Genomic DNA, 7,398 nt, shown 5'->3' on the forward strand with positions numbered 1-7,398 from the left:
GTATTAAATTTATTTCAGTTTTTATGGCAAGAATTAGTTGAATGTAAAGTGTAAGCAATAAAAAAAAAGTTTACTATATTTGATCCAAATTATGATTTTAAAATCCTATCCAAAAATCTTGTCACGTGTTAAGCAACTGATCGAAAGTTTTGTTGTTGTTGTTGTTGTTGTTGTTGTTGTTGACAGTGTTGACCCCAAATGTTTTACAACAGTATTACTATAATAGCAATAATTGCCTTTTTCGAAGTCAACCCAATTCAGTGCTATATCTTTATACTATAAAAAAGCAAATGATAGTCAACTGGCAAGCGATCAATGGCTCAACAATTCATTGTATTATCTTTTGAAAGACTCATTTTTCGACTCTTTTTTATTCATATAATATATGAATGTATGTATGTATGTGTCTGTATATATATATACAGTATTAATAAAAAACGATTACTATTAGAGCAAAAAATCATTTTCTCTTATAGTGTTGTGAGCACAACATTCATGTCATTTAATGTCTACAAAATTGCTAACAATAAAAAAAATATTAAATTCTTGTTGTTATGCATTTGATATTTGTTACAAAACATACCAATACTACGGGAATTACTGTTTGTAACTAAAAAATATTGCTATAATAAGATTGGTTTATGTAAGCAATCAAAATATTATAAATATTTGATAACTCGTTATTTAATGATTCTGTTATTTAAATACCTAATATCGAAGTCAATAATAAAAAATGTGTTAAAAAGATAGTGAATATAAAAAACTATACAAATGCTATAACTTTCCAGTGATAAGTAAAATACAGAATTTTCAATTAACATTGCTTTTCATTATAAAATCAATTTAATCATAATTTTATTTATTTATTTATGTTTTAATGCGCTTTTGATCTAAATTATACTTTTAAATAAAATATTGATAACAAAATGAAGGAAAACTTATCAATGTATGTTATAATAACAATGACTTTCAAAAAAAGGGAAATACATTATATAAAGTTACATAAGAATTGATTTTTATAAAATAATTATTTACTTCATATTATATTTTTGCTGTTAGTTTGATAACTGAATTACTAAAGAAGTCTCATATCTATGTTTTTATTATAGAAAGCAATCAAAACAAATGGTTTGGAGTTTTTATGATGTTTTAGAGTTGATATATAAGAAAACCTACTAAAAGATTGTTTTACTTTAAAGTTTACAATTGATTTGCAGTTAAACTAAAAATATAAATTAGTGTCACATAATAAAAACTACAGTATATAACACTCCATTCACATAATTATATCACAACAAACATATCGTAAGTTAAATTTCTTGACTTAAGTTTGAAACCAAATTATATTAAGTTTATGTTAACAACATATCATACATTTGCTCTAAGGTCTGGTAATATTAAGACATCTCATCTCAACTCATGTCTGGAAACTTTAGAAATATGTTTTCAATAGACTTAAGTCATTCAATCGGTTAATCACTTGAACATCATTTCAAGTTTTTATGTCATTTGTGTGGAGAAAATGTGAAATACAAACAATACAATTGTATAAGTTATATAAAATAATATCCAATATAATAGTTTGTCAATTTTAAAATTATTTACTATTATCAATCTTTGTGTTTTTTGAACTGAAAAACAATAAATATAATGTTATTTATAAATAACTATTTAGTTAATAAATAAAATTTAATATTAGAATTAGTAATTAAATCAAAACGAAATAAATAATATAAACATATTAATAGATGCATTAATGGGTACAAAAATACACATAATAATTGTTAATTACATATTATAGTTCGGGCAACTTTCCCAGATAAATAAGTTCCCTAATAAAATCTCTCCTATTTTTCCGGAAACTTCAATAAATTTATTAATAGTATTTAACAATACCACTCAATAGTCAGTTTAATATAACATTTTTTTCAAACACTAAAATAAAATTTGTTGTTTATGTTTCAATAAGTGGTAGCACAAAGAAATAGATTCCCTGAGAATAGGAAAGTTTTTAATAATAAATCGATGAAATTTAAAAATTATATTTATAAAAATAAGAATTTGCGAAACTTTACCAAAATGGGAAGTTTTTAAAGAAAATTTCTCCAATTTTCTCTCTTTTCAACATTTTTCTCTCTTTAGCTCGTTTTGTTAAAAATATAATAATTAGATATTTTATTTTTAAAATAATAATTATATATTTTTTTAATCTAAAAAATAATTAATACTACTATAATATAAGCAATAACTCATAAACATGCATTAATTATAGTTTTTATAAATAATTATATAATCTGTAAATTTAATGATTAAAATTCGATGTGTGATATTATATTGAAAATAAGATAATATTTAAATTACGTGAAAAAAAACTATTTTCTATGTACAGGAAAAAGTTGGAAATATTAGAAACTTTTATTAACGTTAGTAATAATTATTATAAAATAACAACTAATAATATTGTAAATATAAATAAAGATTTATATCAAAAACAATGTCATAACTCAAAATGTATTAATATATCATTAAAAGTGCCATTTAATATTTATATTTTATAAATATTGTAAAATTAAATATTAATAAAATAAGATAAACAACATATATATTAATTTTATGATTAACATAATTAAAATTTTATAAAATATTGAAAATTATATAATCAAATAAATGCATTTAAATTTATTTTTAAAATGTTCAATATTAAAATTTATTTATCATGTAATTTTAATTGCATTTTATAGTGTATTCATTAAATTTTTAGATAACAAATAAAAAAGATTGTAGACATTTATTTTTACAGCATAATTAAATGTCATTTTTAATTACATTTATTTATAAATATATATTATTTGTCGATAATGATATTTTGCAAGTATATATTATTGAATTATTTATTGAATTAATTTAAATAATTGATAAAGTAATATCAAAAGTTAATTTATTAAGCAATAAATCTTGAACATTCTCCCATACATTTTATGCTATACTATAATATATGATTATCAATATAATAAAAATTTTATTTTATTTTTGTTTATAAATTCTTGATTTTTGTATAATGTATCCGAATATTTATTATTTACTGTTATATACAGTATATACATATATATTGTATTCTTTTAAAATATTTGTTCCTTAATAACAAAGTAATATAAATATATTGTGTGAATGTAATAGAAATATATATGTATTTATATATAACAAAAACAAAGCCATACAAGAATTTGTTTGTGGAAAATGAGTGAAAAAATTAATTTATTAGACAAAGTCATCAATTTTAATATTTTGACAGTTTTGTGTCCAATTCATGTGAGTATATGTTTAGGTTGTTATCAGTTAGCAGGTCATACACTATGATACTGTTTCAATGTGCTTGTGCTCCGCTTATGTATGTTATTCTGGTTTATGGTGTGCTCACAACCACTTCGGTTTAATATTTGATGGCAATCTTAGAAAGAAGAGAGAGAGAGAGAGAGATAATGGAAATTGAGATAAAGATTGGCTGAAGACTTGGTGCCGGTCTCTCCATAGCAACTCCTATTAGGATATAGACTCATATGAAACCTCATGCTCTTCATCCCTGCGGACGTTTGAAGCTTTAAAATATTTATGTTTGCTTCCCATCACTTCCATACTCTTCCATACACTTCTCTCAACACATATCGTGTGCTCTCTCTTTTCACTTCTCTCTTTAAATACAAGTATATATATATATAAATATATAAACAATATATTTATATGACATAAGGTATAGCAATCTTTGTGATCTTAAAGTTAAGTCCACAAAATAACATAAAAACTTACATTTTGTTGGTTTGATTCACGAAATACTACTGTTTGGATAATATATATATACATGATGTATACAGAGATAATATAATACCTGAGCCATTGGACACATTTTCTCATAAAATGTCTGTTTCTCCAAATCGACAAATATGTGCATCGATTATGAAAGAGAAAACGAGAAAATATAAAAACAAACAAACATTTGTATATATTTTATAAGACATATCATATATATTTACTGTTATATTTGTTAAGTCAAAATATTACATATATATATCAATATAGACTAAACAGTAATGCTCTATAATAAAAGTTGAATACAAATTATGGGCCCTCAGAGTGCTCCAAGTGTTCACTTATACTTTATATATACCAATACTGTATATACATATATATATTCTTTATATATATATACTATTTTGAGCTCAATATTTGGTCAAAGCATAAGCCCGTAACCACTATAATAGCATTTCATGGCATTTGCTGGTCATTAGCATAAAGTAGTGAATCCTGTTTTCACATCACGATTTGTGACCCAACTATAATATATACTCCATATAGATGTATAAATGTATGTCTCATAACATAACTGCTACTCTCTAAAGACAATACTAACCATTGATTGCTATTAAACTTGATTTTTATTGCCTTTATTGCTAATTATTGAACACAATCTAATCCAACCAAATCTAAACCAAATTTATTATCAATTTTTATTCAAACACTAATTACCATTCAAATGGAATTATATTATAAAATACTATACTATTGTTTGCATTAATTAATTTACATAACATATAAATAGTAATAAAAATTTCAAATTAAATAATTTATACAGTGTTAATGTAAAATTAAATTAATGAATATAGTTTATGATATAAATTGTCTCAAATTGATTTATTTAACAAAACATAACAGGTCGTCTTATTAAATATGTCAATTAATTAACAAAACAAATAATTATTAATCATTAAACATTTATATGTGAAAATCATAAATAAAAATTTATGTATTCTTAAAATAGTATAATACATTTTATTTTATTAAATTAATATCAGTTAAATAAGTTTATTATTATTATTTATAATAATATAATTATTAATTATTGCTAATAAAATTCAGAATACAATATTTACTTACACTGTATTATAATAACTCTGTGCGATAACAACGTTAGTATTAATAAAATAAAAACTGAATTTATAATATAACAAACAATTTTAATTTTATTATTTGTTGCTATAATTTTAAAGTTTAAAATATTTTATAACCACTATTTATATAACTGTTTTAATTTGGTTTTTTATATTAATTTTATAATCATTATTTAAATGTAAAGTTATTTCTAACAACAAAAAAACAATATCAATTAAAGTGTTAATTTTTCCGTATATATTGTTTATTATACTAATATTAAGTATACTATCACTAAATGTTATATATTGTTTTTATTAAATTAAGAAATGTTTAAAATTAACTACAATTGATAAAAAATTATTTAATAAAGAAATTTTAATTTAGTTCTAGAAATATTAATCATTCTATAATTGATTTACATTTCATTGATATTTCCAAACATATCTTTAAATAAAATAAAATATATTTAATAGTTTAATATTGAATTTCATATAAAAGATAAAATAATTATGTTACAAATAGAATATTATTTTTTAAGATAATTAAAATAATAATTAATTATATTGTATAATTTAAGTATTTTAATTTTTGCATTTTAAAGGCAGTATTATTTTTTATTTTTCAAACTAATTAAAATTAAAGTTTTTATTAATTTAAGAAAATAATTTGAAATTTTAGGAAATTTATAGGGAATATTTTCCTACTTTTCTGAGAATTTCCTCCTATTTACAAATGAATTTTGGTTTTTTTTGGAATTATCTCTTGACCCCTAGATTTTAAATTTTGAAAAAATTGTCTTTAAAAATTAAATATAGGTATAAGGTAAACCCACACTATACCCTCCCCAAGATTATTTTGAAATTTTTCAAATTTTACCCCACCCTATACCCCTTAAGATCCAAAACCTTGCTTAACCTTGAAATAATAGTATATTCTTTATAATAGAAATATTTTCTTGAACTTGGAATTTTGAATTACATTGAAATATAATACTGAAATACTGTATATATTCAAGTTTTTATATAAGGTTATTAAAACATATTTTTTTTAAATCAGACATTTAAAAGATAAAATTAAATAAGTGAAAAGTTTTATGTTTGTCATTAAGATTGTTTCCAGCATTAAGGACTGCTTCCATACGTTTTGGCATTTTTTAATTAAATATATAAAATCACTTATGATTTTTTTTGATTAATTTTAGTAATTGTTTACAAATTAGAGTATATACTCTAAATTTAGCAAAAAACGTGTATTAAAATTGATATAAAATTGTATTTTTTAAGATATTGATTCTCAAACCTTTCACAGATTGTTTTGTCTATTATTGTACATATATTTAAACAAAATCTAAATTGAAATTGAGTTAATTGAATAACTATTACATTAAGAGTATTGTGTCTAATATTATGCAATAAAAATACATATTTTTAATTATATTTTTAAAGACAATAAATTTATTTCTACAGTTCATATCATAATTAATATTTAGTGTTTGATTTGAAATATTGTTTATTTTACTGTATTTATTAGAAAACTTTTTTATCCCTATTTATTCAAATATTCCAAAAATAGAAGACAGAAATAAAACACAATTAGTTATAAAGCATGAAAATGGCAGAAAACACATCATAACGGGAATCTTTACTATTCATATACTGTATTTATATACATTGTATGTGTATATTATACAAAGTTTTAAGCTACGTTTGATGTTAAAAAATATATATTAAAATATATTTTACAGGACTGCAGGAAATTCTGTTAAGTATAACAAAACAAGACAAAGACATAATTGTTAACATCTAAACACCATATCTTATAAAATAATAATATTCTATAACTTGTTATTAACAAAAACAACAAAACATAGTTTGAAATAATATTGAACTCAATTCTATAATATTTTTAAAAATCTGTAATAATTACTTTAGTTAGTAATTTATATAATATATCATATATTACATAAATTTGATGCACATTATCTCTATTCTATAATATAATTAAAATGTATTGTTTTTATGGGATATTTTTATATAAGAAACAGTTATGATAACTACTTTACGTGCCTTCATATCGTATCAAAATTTTTTTAAATCTTTTTTTATTCAATTAAATAAATTAATTTTTGTTGTAATAAAAGTAGAGATATTATCGCATATAATCCAGTTATAACAATAATATAATATAACAAAAAAGTTTGAATAAATTTTAAACACATTAAAAAAAGTTATATAAATGTAATAAAATTTCAGTGCCTATTATATGTTTATAGTTTTTGTTATAAAACACAAAATTAAATTTTGGCAAATTTTAATGGAAAATGAAAAATAATTTTATTTCTCTCTTAAACTTGCGATAGATTTAAATTCAATTATATAATAATGAGTTTCTATTGACATAACCTTATTCTTAATTTTATATTTATTATTAGTAGTGTTGTATAAGTTAATGGATTGATGCACTTAAAGTTGG

The sequence above is a fragment of the Oppia nitens genome, unplaced genomic scaffold (genome assembly GCF_028296485.1).
Source record: "Oppia nitens isolate AA-2021 unplaced genomic scaffold, nextdenovo-longstitch-racon4-pilon3 scaffold4_pilon_pilon_pilon, whole genome shotgun sequence".
Taxonomy (NCBI): Eukaryota; Metazoa; Arthropoda; class Arachnida; order Sarcoptiformes; family Oppiidae; genus Oppia; species Oppia nitens.